Raw genomic sequence first — 15,607 nt, 5'->3', positions numbered from 1 at the left:
AAAACTTCCCTCTTGATTTCAAGGACGACCACATTGATTGGTGTGATTAATTTAATTAACTAAATAAATAAGAAACCTTAATACATCCATAAGCCTAACACAGATAATTCATTTTTTTTATGGTTGCCCACCCGGATCCGACTCGGGTAGCACACCTGCTTATGGTGGGTGAGTCTCCTAAAAAGAGTTTCTGCATACGGAGAGACTCGACCCAAAACCTCCTTTAAGTGACATTAAGTTGCTTACCACTTGAGCCAACTCTTGTTGGTTAGACAATTCATTCATTTCAAGGATAAGTTGACTTTTGGTACCACCAAATGACTACTTTGATTTTTGAAACCTATCTAAATTTATTTTTATTTTACTCGTACTACTTATCGAATCTAAAAGTATAGCTCTTGGTACCACTTAACGGATTTCTTTAGTGGTCAGCTAAATACTACCTCCGTTAAATGTTTTTTGCAACTTTAGGAGGGTTTGCGGTTCACGAAGCAAAATTTGATAATGGTAATTAATGTATTTAGGGGTATGTAATTAAGGTAGAGAGAGAATATTTGGATATTTAATCAACCACCCACTACCACAACCAAGACCAGCCAACAGTCCCACCGCCTTCACCAACACACCACCGCGGCACCGCCTTCACCAACACCACCGCCGCCTTCAACGCCGGATTCACCATCACCACTACCACCCCACAATACCACCACAAACCCACGAAACCCCCACCATTTTAGATCTGACGGATTCCACCACCACCATTCTCACGAAACCCCATAAACCACCATTAACCCCACGAAACCACCACAAAACCACCACCAGCCCCACGAAACCACCACAAAACCCCCACGAAACCAATACCAACCCATAGATTCGACGAAAACCACCATCACCATTCTCAAACCACAAAACCCCCCCACGATACCCTCCACGAAAACCCTCACGAAACCAAGAAAACCACACGAAACCCCCACAAAACCCCCCACAAAACCACCATTAGCCCCACGAAACCACCACCACCACCATAGATCCGACGGAAACCCACTACGAAATCATCACCAACAATTCAACAAACCTATCACAATTCAATTTCTTGAAAGTTGAAGAGAGAGAAAGAAAAAGAGAGGTAATGATATGGAAAGAGGAGAGAGAAAATATGGGGGAAGATGAAGATAGATGAAGATGAAGATGAAGGTGGTTTGGGTTTCTTGAGTTGAAGATGAAGAGTTGATAAATTTGATTGGGTTGGTTGGGGTAAAAATTGGGTGAGAAATTAGTGATTAAGTAAATCTGATTATAGTTAGTAAATTATGTTTTATTTTTTTAAATGAGGGTAAAGTTGACATTTGACTAGTTTTTTTTTACTAAAAGAGGAAAGAAATATTTTTGTTGCACTTAATGTTTAGCGGACTAAAATAGTAAAAGTTGCAGATAACATTTAACGGAGGTAGTATATTTTTTTTCCTCGTTTTGCGTATTGAAATATACTCGTAGTTCATTAAGGTTTTGGGGTTATTTTAATCCTTAAAGATCTTAATTGTGCCCTGCATTGGCAAAATAAAAACGTAAGTGTCTCGTTTTACGTGTCGTTAATTTTTTAGTCTCGAAAATTGTTAAGATAAGGTTTTGGAGGTCGGTTAAGTTCTTAAGGGATCATATTGAGCTCTGAATTTGCAAAACAAGACACTCATGTTATTTTATTTTTATTTTATTTTTTTGTCAATTTCAAGCTTAATTTGGATACTTAGAACTAAATCGACCCCTAAACCTTACAAGAAAATTTTTCGCAACAATAAACTTAATAAAACGCAAATTGAAACATTTTGTGACACACAAAACAACAAATACTAATAGTAACAGAAACGAGAAATGATTTCAAAACTTTAACACAACGTTATTTTTTTTTGGCTAGTTATGAGCTCAATTTGGAGCCTTTAGAACTAAAATGACATCAAAACTTTAACTAACATTTTTTGGCATGAAAACGAGAAAAAAAAAAATTAATTAGCTTACCACTAATGAAACCCAAACGGAAATCGTTAAGTGATATCAAGAGCTATAATTTTAGAATTTAATACTAATAGTAAAATAAAAATAAAGTTTAGATATGTTCTAAAAAAATAAAGTAGGGTCTTTTGATATTCGGTGTGCCAAAACAATTTTATTTCGTAAAATCAAGGCAAAACATTTACTTATTTAAATAAATATGGCAAATCTAGCCAAATAATAGTCATTCCTACAACCATTCTTTAGGCTACTAAGGCCCTGTTCTTTTGAGCTTCTGGGCAGAGCAGAGCAGATCAAAGCAGATTTCAGCAGAGCAGAGCAGATTGAAGCAGAGCAGGGCAGGGCAGGGCAGAGCAAAGCAGAGCAGGGCAGAGCAGAGCAGATTGAAGCAGCTATTTTTAAGTACTATTTTTAAGCAGAGCAGAGCAGAGCAGGGCAGAGCAGATTGAAACAGAGCAGAGCAGATTTAAGCAGAGCAGAGCAGAGCAAAGCAGCTCTAAAGAACGGGGCCTAACATAGTCACATCCCATTTAAGTAATTTCGTGAATCGTAAGTAAAGACAATTAAATAATACATGGAACTCAAGATAAAGATATAAAATTTACAAGATAACAAGATATGCTAATACAGTAACACTCTACTCAAGATTAATAGATAAACAAAGCACCTGAACATGATTCAAGATTTCTTCAATATATAATATGGAGTAGAGCTCTCATTCGAGTAAACAGGCCGGGTTTGGGTCGAATAAGAGTGGGTCGGGTCAACTTGGGTCTGGTCAATTCAGATTAATTCCATAACCTTTGTGGGTCGAGTTTGGGTTAGGTCATGTTTGAGTCGGGTCACGTCGGGTCATACTTCTTATCGGGTTTGGGTCGGGTTAATAATAGGTCGGGTTACATTCGGGTCGGGTGAACAATAGGTCGAGTTTAATTCGGGTTTTCACGAGTTAAAACGGGTTAGGGTAATTCTCGGGTTCGGTTCAAGTCAATAATTTGCGGGTTAGAATCAGGTCGGGTCATTCTCGGGTTTGAATCGGGTTCGGTTCAAGTCAATAATTTGCGGATTATAATCAGGTCGGGTCACTCTTGGGTTCAAGTCAATAATTTATGGGTAATAATCAGGTTGGGTCATTTCCAAGTCGGGTCATTCTCGGATATAAGTCGGGTTAAGTTCAAGTCAATAATTTGCAGGTTACAATTAGGTCAGGTCATTTTCGAGTCAGATCATATTCGAATATATATATATATATTATATGGCAATATACAAGGGAACTATAATCTATAATTTAGAAAAATAATTATCTCCTTTGACCATACAACAAATGTATACTATATTTAACTCTTAAATTTGAGGATGATGCTCCTTTCTTTTGTTGGCCTGGACCGACTTGATCTCCCAAGAAAAAAATATTTTGATCAACAATAATAAGGTGGTCTAATTGCATTTAAGGTGATTTGAAATCGGGTTAGGAATAATTTGGGTTGAATTTAGGTCGAGTCAATAACAAATCGTGTTAATTTCGAGTCGGGTTAGTAACAAATCATGTTGAATTTTTGGGTTGGGTAAGTAATAGGTGTGGTAAAATTCGGGTCGGGTCAATAACAATTCGAGTTGAATAATTCGGGTCAGGTCAATAACAAGACGGGTTGATTTCGGGTGGGGTTTGTAACAGGTTGGGTTAAATTCGGGTAGGGTTAGGATCGGGTCGGGTTGAATTTAGGTAAGGTTAGTAACAAGTCGGGTTAAATTTGGGTTTTGACGGGTTAAAATGAGTTTGGGTCAATTTCAGTTAAAGTCGGGTTCGGTACAAGTTAATTAAATTGGCCGTTGTATACTAGAAAATCGGTGCAAGTTGTAAACCGGTAAATTGGCCGTTTAAAAGCAAATTGAATGGTTAACCACACCCAATTGGACTCCCGGAGGGTATTATGGACAATGGTAAACATTTCGGAAGTTTTTATTTCCGGGAAAAAAAAGCCAAAAATTTCCAAAATTGAAGGCTAATGTCCACACTTTTTGAGAAATTTTGGAGGTTTCGGGGCCCTATGTCACAAAGTTTTGAGAATTTAGGGAATATCTCTGGGGGTTAAATAATGCCGTTTGGAACCATATATGATCATTATATGTGTGTCGTAGATGTTAGTGGTAGGCTTCAGTTAATGAAATCGGTGTAAGTTGTAAACCGGTAAATTTGCCGTGTAAAGGCAAATTGGATGATTCCACCCACCCAATTGGAATCCTGGAGGGTATTAGGGACCATGGTAAACACTTCGTCAATTCTTAATTTCGGGTGAAAAAAAGTCAAAAAATTCCAAAATTGAAGGCTAAGATCCATGCTTTTTGATGAATTTTGGAGGTTTCGGGGACTCGGTGTCGAAAAGTCTTGAATTCTATGGGATACATCTCGGGGGTCATATAATGCCGTTTTAAACCATATATGATCATTATTTGTTGTCATAAATGTTCGTGGTAGGCTTGAATTAATGAAATTGGTGCAAGTTGTAAACCGATAAATTGGTCGTTTAAAGGCAAATTGGATAGTTGTTCCACTCACCTAATGGGACTCCCGGACGGTATTAGGAACCATGGTTAACAAAAAAAGTCAAAAGTTTCAAAATTAAAGGCTAATATCCACCCTTTTAGAGAAATTTTGGAGGATTCAAGTCCTGATGTCGAAAAATCTTGAAATTCTAGGGAATACATCTCAAGGTCATTTAATTCCATTTGGAATCATATATGATCATTATTTGTTGTCATAAATGTTCGTGGTAGGCTTGATTTAATGAAATCAATGCAAGTTATAAACTGGTAAAAAGGTCGTTTAAAGGCAAATCGGATGGTTCTACCCACCCAATTGGACTCCCAAAGGATATCAGGGACCATGGTAAACATTTCAAAAATTAATATTATTTCTGGGCCAAAAAAAGTCTAAATATTCCAAAATTAAAGGCTAATATCCACGCCAAGAAATTTTGGAGGTTTCGGAGCCTGGTATCGAAAAGCCTTGAGATTCTAGGTAATACATATCGGGGTCATATAATGTCGTTTGGAATAATATATGATCGTTATATGTTGTCATAAATGTTTTTTTTTTTTGTCTTGAGTAAATGAAATCGGTACAAGTTGTAAATCGGTAAATTGGCCGTTTAAATGCAAATTGGATGGTTCCACCCACCTAATTGGACTACCGGAGGGTATTAGGAATCATGGTAAACATTTCTGCAATTTTTATTTTCGGGCGAAAAAAGTACAAAATTACAAAATTGAAGGCTAATATCCATGTTTTTTGAGAAAATTTTGAGGTTTCCGGGCCCGGTGTCAAAAATCTTTGAGATTTTAGGGGATACATCTCGGGGTCATACAATGCCGTTTGGATCCATATATGATCATTATATGTTGTCATAAATGTTCATGGTAAATTTGAGTTAATGAAATCGGTGCTAGTTGTAAACCGGTAAATTGGTCGTTTAAAGGCAAATTGGATGGTTTCAACAAGCAAATTGGACTCCCAAAGGTTATTAGGGACATTGGTAAACATTTCGGCAATTTTTATTTACGGGTGAAAAAAACGTCAAAAAATTCCAAAATTGAAGACTAATATCCACGCTTTTTGAGAAAATTTTGAGGTTTCGAGGCCCGGTGTCGAAAATCCTTGAGATTTTAGGGGATATATTTTTGGGTTATACAATGTCGTTTGGAACCATATATGATCATTATATGTTGTCATAAATGTTCGTAGTACGCTTGAGTTGATGAAATCGATGCAAGTTGTAAATCGGTAAATTGATCGTTTAAAAGAAAATTGGATGGTTCCACCCATCCAATTGAACTCCAGGAGGGTATTAGGAATCATGGAAAACATTTTAGCAATTTTTATTTTCGGGCGAAAAAAAGTTAAAAAAATTCCAAAATTGAAGGCATATCCACGCGTTTTGAGAAATTTTTACGTTACAGGGCCCAATGTCGAAAAGTTTTGAGATTTTAGGGGATACCTCGGGGTCATATAATACTGTTTTAAACCATAAATGATTATTATATATTGTCATAAATGTTCGTGATGGGCTTGAGTATGAAATCGGTGCAAGTTGTAAACCGATAAATTTCCCATTTAAAGGCAAATCGGATGGTTCCACCCACCAAATTGGATTCCTAGATCGTATTAGGGACCATGGTAACATTTCGGCAATTTTTATTTATAGGCAAAAAAAAAAAAAGTCAAAAAATTCCAAAATTTAAGGTTAATATCCACGTTTTTTGAGAAATTTTGAAGGTTTCGAGACCCGGTATAGAAAATCCTTGAGATTTAAGGGGATACATCTCGGGGTCAAATAATGCCATTTGGAACCATATATGATCATTATATGCTGTCATAAATGTTCGTGGTGGGCTTGAATTAATGAAATCGGTGAAAGTTGTAAATCGGTAAATTGGCCGTTTAAAGGCAAATTGGATGGCTACACCTACCCAATTGGAGTCCTAAAGGGTATTAGGGACCATTGTAAACATTTCTGCAATTTTTATTTTCGTACAAAAAAAGTCAAAAAATTCAAAAATTGAAGGCGAATATCACGCTTTTTTAAAAATTTTGGAGTCTTCGGGGGCCGATGTATAAAAGTTTAGGAATTCTAGGGAATACATCTCGGGGTCATATAATGTCGTTAGAATCCATATATGATCATTACTAGTTGTCATAAATGTCTGTGGCAGACTTGAGTTTATGAAATCGGTGCAAGTTGTAAACCGGTAAACTCCCCATTTAAAGGCAAATCGGATGGTTCCACCCACAAAATTGGACTCCCGGATCGTATTAGGGAACATGGTAAACATTTCGGCAATTTTTATATTCGGGCAAAAAAAAGTCAAAAAATTCCAAAATTGAAGGCTTAATATCCACGCTTTTTGAAAAATTTCGAATGTTTCGGGCCCGGTGTCGAAAAACACTGAGATTTTAGGGGATACATCTCGGGGTCATATAATGGCGTTTGGATCCATATATGATCATTATACGTTGTCATAAATGTTCGTGTTAGGCTTGAATTAAAGAAATCGGTGCAAGTTGTAAATCGGTAAATTTGCCGTTTGAAGGCAAATTGGATGGTTACACCAACCCAATTGGACTCTAAGAAGGTATTAGGGACCATAGTATTTCGCCAAATTTTTATTTTCGGGCAAAAAAAAGTCTAAATATTCCAAAATTAAAGGCTAATATCCACGCTTTTTGAGAAATTTTGGAGGTTTCGGGGCCCGGTATCGAAAAGCCTTTAGATTTTAGGGAATACATGCCGGGGTCATATAATGCTGTTTGGAACCATATAAGATCGTTATATGTTGTCATAAATGTTCGTGGTAGGCTTGAATTAATGAAATCGGTTGAAGTTGTAAATCGGTAAATTGGCCGTTTAAAGGCAAATTGGATGGTTCAACCCAGCCAATTGGAATCCTAGAGGGTATTAGGGACCATGGTAAACATTTCGGCAATTTTATTTCCGGGTAAAAAAAAAGTCAAAAAAAATTCAAAAACCGAAGGCTAATATCCACACTTCTTGAGAAATTTTGGAGGTTTCGGGGTCCGGTGTTGAAAAGTCTTGAAATTCTAGGGGATATATCTTGGAGTCTTATAATGTCATTTGGATCCATTTATGTTTATTATTTTTTGTTATAAGTGTTCGTGGTAGAGTTGAGTTATAGAAATCGGTGCAAGTTGTAAAATGGTAAATTGGTCGTTTAAAGGCAAATTGGATTGTTCCACCCACCAAAACGGACTACCGGAGGATATTAGGGACCATGGTAAACATTTCGGCAATTTTTATATTCGAGCGAAAAAAAAGTCAAAAAATTCCAAAATTGAAGGCTAATATCCACGATTTTTGAGAAATTTCAAATGTTTCGGGGCCCGGTGTCGAAAAGCATTGAGATTTTAGGGGATACATCTTGGGGTCATATAATGCCGTTTGGATCCATATATGATCATTATATGTTGTTATAAATGTTTGTGTTAGGCTTAAATTAATGAATTCGGTGCATGTTGTAAATCGGTAAATTGGCCGTTTAAAGGCAAATTGGATGGTTCCACCCACCCAATTGGACTCCAAGAGGGTATTAGGGACCATGGTAAATATTTCTCCAATTTTTATTTTCGGGCGAGAAAAAGTCTAAATATTCCAAAATTGAAGGCTAATATCCACGTTTTTTGAGAAATTTTTGAGGTTTCGGGGCCCGGTATCGAAAAGCCTTGAGATTCTAGGAAATACATCTCGGGGTCATATAATGCCGTTTGGAACCATATATGATCTTTATATGTTGTTATAAATGTTTGTGTTAGGCTTAAATTAATGAATTCGGTGCAAATTGTAACACTACTAGAATACATGCAAATAGTGACGGATTAGTTCCAACGGACCCAGAAGTCCGTCAGAAATTTCGAAATTTCCAAAGGATTTCTATTCCGTCGGTTATTTTCGACGGAAAAAAAAATCCGTCGGAAATCCGTCGCAAATTTCCGACGGAATAAAAATTCGTCGAAAAATATGTATTTTCTGACAGATTTTCCTGTTGGAAAAGATATTTTCCAGCGGATTTTTCTGTCGGAAAAGATATTTTCCGACGGAGTTTTATTCCGTCAGAAATTTACGACGGATTTCCGTCGGATTTTTTTAAAAAATAAAATAAAAAATAAAATAACAAACCCTAAATACCTATGCGCCGCTCTTCTTCTCTTTCCTTTTCTTTATTTCTCTTTCTTTCCTCTTCTCTCTCCTCTTCCCTCTCCTTCTCTCTCCTCGTCGTTCTCCTTCTCTTCTCCTCTGCATCTTTTATTTCATCTTCTCTTCTTTCTCCTCTAACTACCACCTCACATCTCCCACCACCACCGCAACATCGACATCAACAACATCTTCTATTCTTTCGTTCTACTCCTCTTCTGTTCTCCAACTCCTCCATATTTTAGACATTATTGGTTTTTTTGGTCAAATTCGACCATAAAAAGTCTAGATAATTATAAGGTGGTCTAGACTAGGGAACTATAGTTTATAATTTAGGAAGATAATTATCTCCTTTGACCATACAACAAATATATCCTATATTTAACTCTTTAATTAAAGGATGATGCTCCTTTCTTTTGCTGCCTGGACCGACTTGGTCTCCCTAGACAAAATGCTTTGATCAACAATAATAAGGTGGTCTAAATTGCATTTAAGGTGATTTGAAATCGGATCAGGAACAATTTGGGTTGAATTTAGGTCGGGTCTATAACAAGTCGTGTTGATTTCGGTTCAGGTTAGTAACAGATTGTGCTGAATTTTTGGGTCGAGTTAGTAATAGGTTTGGTAAAGTTGAATTTGGGTCAGGTTGTTAACAAGTCGGGTTGGTTTCGGATCGGTTTGTAACAGGTTTGGTTAATTCGGGTCGGGTTAGGAACGGGTCGGGGTGAATTCAGCTCTGGTTAGTAACAAGCCGGGTTAAATTCGAGTTTTTACGGGTTAAAAAGGGTTTGGGTCTATTTCGTTTCAAGCAGGGTTCGATTCAGGTCAATAATTTGCGGGTTACATTCGGATCGGGTCATCTCCAGGTCTTTGGGTGCAGGTCTCACTTACTCGGGTCTAGGGTTAGTTTCAGATTGGGTCAGGTCAGGTTTGGGTCACTATTTTTTCAGGTTCAAATAGGTCGGTTAATAATCGGGTTTGTGTCATTATTTCGGATTGGGTCAACTTTGACAGCTCTAAGAGAACTGCATAAGCGTTGTTTTTCAAAAATCGAAGAGCCTCTCACAGGATATTTAACAACATTACTACATTAGTCAAATGGTTAAATCACACGTATCATTAGTTAATTAGTTTCTGATACAAATTATGGAGTAAAAGTTTTCCCCAATGTTAATCGAAAAGCATTGAAGTGGTCAATATTTAATAAACACGTCACCAATAGTAAATAGTCCATAAAATATCAATACAATAACATCTAAACCTTCTTAGAGCAACTCCAATGGTTGCTTTTAGGGATTAGCTTGCAATTTTAATAATTTTCAAGCTAATAGCCAAACCATTGGAGGATAGTTTAATAATTAGCTTGGCCAAGCTAATGCCAAGCAAATTAGCTTAGAAATTAATTGTCTCTAATAAAATACTAATTATTTAAAAAATAAAGCTGAAAAATCTAAATGCTAATTAGCTTAACCATTGTGGCATAAATTAGCTAGATGGAAAAATAACTTTGCCGTTGGAGTTGCTCTTAGTTCTTCCTTCCAAAAAAAGGTTCCTAGTTCTTAGACGCCCTGCCCACTTGACACAAATTTCAGTGACAAATACTCCCCTTGCTCCTTCAATTTTATGAGATGTATGATCTGAACCAATATCAAATTCTGCTTCACCGCGCAATTCTTCTTCAGGGAACTGAAACCCCGTCGAAGCACTAGTTGCAATCAAGTCCACTTCAATAATCAGAGATGAATTTCTAGGTACGGCCACTAAATATCTTGGCAATGGAATGTTATCACCCTTGGCTACCCATGTAGAGTCTTTTTTGTTGGTGTTGTAAAGCCAAGTCTTAAAGTATTTTTTTTCATAAGATGTCAGATACTCGTAGGCTCCATAACGAACAACTATTGATCCATGGACAAACGCGGCAACATCAGCACCACCGTTAAAGTACATCTTAGCCTCCACGGTAGCTTGGACAGCATCATAAAAGATTGTATGATGCACCACAGCACAACCGTCCTTGCCCTTAATAACAGAACATATGCGTTTGTCATACCAAGAGAACCGGCTGATGTTCTCTAGACTATGTAAGTTCCATTGCATGCCCCCTATACTGATTTCACGCCCCCGCATTGGATCTTTGATATCGGTTCGTAAACAAAAGTCAGCATTAGGAGCAATTCGGTTAGGGCCTGATAGTAGTAGACTCCCATCACCCAGCAGAACAGACTCTGAAGTTCCTCTTTCATCACTCTGGAAGAGAAAATAAGGATCATCTGCAGCATCATCAATAACAATACTACCAGAAACACTCCGCACGTTATAATTAGTCCCACAAATTCGAATGGAAAACACCTCAGCCAAATAATCGCAAAATACTACAGGTTCAGGCACAGGTGGAATAGAACTTCTGAAGAGAAAACACAGAATATACAGCAAGAATTAAGAATAGGTAGAATAGATGCTGTTAAATTAATACAAAAGGCACACGAGACAATAAGGGGGAGAAAAAATAAAGCATACCCCCAGACACTTCTCCCTTGGCAGAGTTGATGATATGGGTTGATAAAGTCCCAAGCCACTTGCACTCGGACAAGACCATTGAGTACCCGTATTTTGTGAACATAACAACCATGATATGTTGCTGGGAATTCTACGGAACCACAAAAACCTTTACCACTGGAGCTAACTAAGTTGGCTTCGACTATAAGAGAAGAATATGCTGGCACAACCACAGCATGTTGACAGATCAACTCACTGGTGTTGGTCTGCTCCAAGCCATGTAAAGGCCTCTTTAAAAGTAGCATCTCAAAGTAGTTGGAATCCTCATTGTGAGTTGGATACAGTTTGCTATTTCCATAATGTGCAGTCACAATGAGATGAAGATCTGAAGGCAGGTCACGACCATAATCCCCATCAATGAGGAATTTCAGTTGAATTTTCGACATCACCCCATAAAGCACCGTTGCATAATACACTTTTGCACACCCATGTAAACACTTAAGAACAGCAGTTCGGAGTTTGTCATAATGATGATCTTCATATTCTATGATAGACCCCAAACTACATTGACCACCAACAACCTCCACATCGCGAACAGAATCTCTAAGAGCCAATTGCATGATTGCTCCTCCTCTAGATTGTGAGATGACACCAGGAGATTCACCAAGCATTGGTCCCGTTAAAGACAGAATGGCATTGTTCTTTTGTAAGACCTCGGGATCATGGGTCTCTCGCTCATAGAGAGTAAAGGTTGTTCCATCTCCAACCTCAATAACATTAATTTTACCGTATATGCAACAAGGTGTTTTATCTTTGAAGTGGGTGTCAAGGCGCACTGAAAACACTTGAACAAGAGGTGCAACTTGGCAATGACGATTATACGGTTTTTCATCATCTTCTGAAACAACATCTTCAGAAACACAGCCCATATGAGGCGGTATATAGTTTAAATTCTGACAACAAACACTGTTTTCATTTTCATACTCATCTACTGTTGTAATAGGAGTGCTATGGATTTGTACATCCGACCTTGGCAAAAGGTGCTTCAACCTACAATTTTATTTTATTTTTTTTAGTTAAGTCGATTCATAAATAACATCATGGTTCACTCCCAGTGTAAAAAAATTTAAAAACAAAAAAAGAGGTTGCCTTTACATTGCAAATAGTACTCCAAATTGAAATACTATTGTCGAATTAAAGAGAGATTATACAAAATCTCAAATCCAATAACATCACATGTTAATCAAATTAAAGAAAGAAAAAAACAAAATCTAAGCATGATAATTACCCAAGCTGACCAAAAGCTTCAAATGATGAGGATGAAGAAGTTGTCGAGCGACGAGAACAGAGCTACAGAAGAAAACAGAGAATTATTCGCAAATCATAAATTATTAAATAATAAATAAAAACGAGTTACTAACTTTGAGTGACGTTGGAGGGAAGGTATCTGGTGGTAGAGGAGTTACGGGCGGTGGTCGTACTGGCTGAATTGATTTCCTTTCCTGATCGAACATCTCCATAATTTAATCAATTTCTCAATCTAAATTCCTGATTGAAATTCTATTTAGGGTTTCGATGATTTGGAGTTTTTTTTTTTTTTTTTTTTTTTTCCAAAAGGTTTTAATACATATAGTTTCTGATTCTTAATAATCTAATCTAATTTCCCGAGTTTTTAGAGAGCCACGTAGGATCTAATTTTCTCAGCGCGCCATGTAGGATTATAAATCTTAGTAGTAGCAAATTAAATAAGAGATTATTAATTTATTTTAGAATTAAATAATTTAAATGCCATGTAAGCAAAATTGGCGAATGAGATTTTTAAGTTTAAATTAATTAAATATTATATATTATCTTTTAATACTAGGAATTTTATCTAAATATATAACAAATTTTAGGCTCATAAATACAAAAAAAAAAATATTATTTAAAAAAAACAAACAAACCGTGCATCGCACGGGCTTCATCTAGTTATAATCATATAGTCGAGTTGACCAAATTCATATGCAAATAAGGTTATTTTTAAACTAGAGATATTGTTTAGTTTTTACCTTATTATTGGGTCAATATGATTATTAATTACGAAGCACGAAGTTTTAGTTTTCTCATTTGATCAAGTTATGTGTAATTTTTGTCTTTGAGGAAAATTGAGATTGAATAATTATCGATGACTTATCATACCTATATAAGTGAGAAGTGACACCGAGCTAGTGATATATTGACGAACAATATATCCTTTAAAACTTCATTTATTTTGCTTTCATAATTGTTTCTTATAGGTTGCATCAGACTAGTAGTAATGTGATTTATATTGATATAATTGGTTGTAGGTGTTAGAGAAAAGAATTATTAGTTCATAAAATATAAAATAGGCTTTAGGCAGCATTTAACTAGAGCTTTACAAGCAAATCAATTAACTCCCGCTTAATGTTTAGGTTTATTAGATCTTGTGACATTTATTAAAGCTTAGAAAGTAAATTAATATAATTGATATGTAAATGAAGTAAACTTAAGACTCCGGATTATTTCTTTGTAGTCAAAAAGTTAACTTATTAATAATTAGTAAATATATAGTATAAGAACTTGAATAAAAAAAGTAAATAATTAATTATGATCGGGTTAAATTCGGATCGGGTAAAAATCAAATCGAGTTAAAATCGAATTGGGTTAATATCAGTTCGGGTCAAAACAAATCGGATTAGATCGGTTATTTTTCGGGTCAATATCGGATCGGGTTGAGCTCGGGTCAAGTCAAATCGGTTCGGGTTGAGTTCAGGTCGGATCAAATCGATGCCGGGTTAAGTTCAGATCGGGTCAAGTTCGGATTAGGGTTGAGTTCAGTTCGGTTACAGATCGGATTTGGGCCTTGAATTTATCGGATCAAATCGGATCGGTTATAGTTCGAAACGGATAATTTTTTTTCGGGTCGGTTCGGTTTTGACACCTCTACATACAACCATGTGCAATTCAGTGCAAATGGTTTAAAAATGGTTAAGTTGGTGAAAAGATGTTACCTAAAACTCAGTAGATTTCTGCAAGCTATTTTACAATGAAGTGGTTTTTTCTTTCTATCCCGCTTGCCCTTTGATTTGCCATGATGAAAAATGTGGGTAACCTGGCCAGTCCATGTCTTAAAGATGACTTTAAGGCTTTGTTTGGTTCATTGTCAGTAAAGGAAAAGAAGAGAAAGAAAAGGAGGGGAAAAGAAAGGAAGAGAAGGGAAAAGAAGGAGATTTAATTTCCAATGTTTGGTAAATGAAATGTAATGAAGGGAAGAGAAAGGAAATATGCTTTTATTTTTTCTTTCCAGCCGAATTCCTCCAAATTTGGGAGGAAAGGAAAGCTGAAAATTTGTAAAGAGACTATATTTTCACTTCCCTTCCTTTCCTTTAAATTCATCAAACCAAACATGGGACAGAGGTTTTTCAGTGTGGCAAGCCACATGGTGCGGCACGGATTACTTGTATTTTAGGGTTACTTGTATTTTGGGGTTACTTGTAAGGGTTACTTGTAGGGTGTTACTTGTATTCTGGGTTACTTGTATATGTTACTTGTAGGGTATTACTTGTATTATGAGGTTACTTATATGGGTTATTTGTATCGTGGGATTACTTGTATTCTGAGTAACTCTTACAAGTAACTCCAAACCAAAATCTCATACCAAACCAGTAATACCCTACAAGTAACCCCTGATCAAAACTAGTAACACCTATACAAGTAACCCTAGAATACAAGTAACACCTATAAGTAACCCTTGACAAAACCAGTAACACCCTACAAGTAACCTCGATCAAAACCAGTAACACCCATACAAATAACCCCAGAATACAAGTAACACCTACAAGTAACCCTTGACAAAATCAGTAACACCTACAAGTAACCCTTGACAAAATCAGTAACACCCTACAAGTAACCCCGATCAAAACCAGTAACACCCATACAAGTAACCCCAGAATACAAGTAACACCTACAAGTAACCCTTGACAAAATCAGTAATACCCTACAAGTAACCCCGACCAAAACCAGTAACACCCATACAAGTAACCCCAGAATACAAGTAACATCTACAAGTAACCTCTGACAAAACTAGTAATACTCTACAAGTAACCCTTGCCGCACCATGTGGCCAGCCTCATACAAAAATTACATATTAAAACCTTTTCCTTTCTTTTCTTTTCCAGCCAAATTCCTCCAACCAAAAAGGGCCTAAGGCTCAAATGAGGGAAAAGAGTGTGAGGGGAAGAGACAATGAGGGTTAGATTGCTCTTATATGTTTTTGGAATTCAACTAATTGTAGCTGGTACTTGTCCAAGCTGTAAGAATAACGTAATAAATTTTACTTTGGATCAGCTAACACCATAGTTTCCTATCAAAGGGGGTGCTTCGTTATAACTGATGTTTTT

Source organism: Chenopodium album, chromosome 3, assembly GCF_948465745.1.
Source record: "Chenopodium album chromosome 3, dcCheAlbu1.1, whole genome shotgun sequence".
Lineage (NCBI taxonomy): Eukaryota > Viridiplantae > Streptophyta > Magnoliopsida > Caryophyllales > Amaranthaceae > Chenopodium > Chenopodium album.
The sequence above is the reverse complement of the archived record's forward strand: the minus strand, read 5'-3'. Positions refer to the sequence as shown.